This window comes from Otolemur garnettii, unplaced genomic scaffold (genome assembly GCF_000181295.1).
Source record: "Otolemur garnettii isolate 467f Iridium unplaced genomic scaffold, OtoGar3 scaffold00094, whole genome shotgun sequence".
NCBI lineage: Eukaryota > Metazoa > Chordata > Mammalia > Primates > Galagidae > Otolemur > Otolemur garnettii.
The window spans coordinates 1197192-1198047 of NW_003852489.1; positions in this window are offsets into that span (position 1 = coordinate 1197192).

Consider the following 856-nt stretch of genomic DNA (forward strand, 5'->3'; position numbering starts at 1 on the left):
CGCGTGAGCTGTATTTAACTCACACTAGATTTGAGGCCGGGGCCTCAGTAGGCACATTGAACTGGTGGATGGGCAGGAAGATCCGTAGCATCCCTGTGCGCTGTGAAACCTCTGCTCATTATTTTTGCTGTCAGTTGGCAAGTCCCCCACCTCCTATCTTGCTGTTCCACTCTTCATTTTGTTTTTGAAGTTTTTATTCTATTCTTATAATGAAACACTGTGCCCTGCCCCCCGCTAAAAAAACAAGCATTTTTTTTTCTAGTGTGCCAATTGACACATCAGACTAGTAAATGGTAGATAGATACCTGGCAGTCAGTAGATGAAAACAAATTTTTTTTTTCTTTTTTGCAGTTTTTGGCCAGGGCTGGGTTTGAACATGCCACCTCCAGCATCTGGGGCCAGTGCCCTACTCCTTTGAGTCACAGGCACCGCCTAAAACAAATTTTTTAAGCTTTTACTTCCTGTGATTTTATTTTTTTTAATTTATTTTTTACATTTTTCTTTTTTTTATTAGATCATAATTGTGTATATTAATTCTATCATAGGATACAGTGTGTTGCTTCCATATGCAGTTTGGAAAACTCTCATCCAACTGGCTAACATAGCCATCATGTCTTTCTCGTAATTGTTGTGTTAAGACATTTATATCCAACCTTTAGACAAATTCACATGTACCCTAACAGGATAAATTATAGGCGTGATCCCCACAATATCATTCTCTTCACCCATCCTTCCCCCTCCCTTTCCCCCTCCCCTTTCCCCATAGTCTAGGGCTCCATTTGGATTGTAGCTTTCTCTTCCTGTGATTTTAATACTCTATGTTCCTGGGTTATCATTCTTTTTTTTTTTTTTTTTT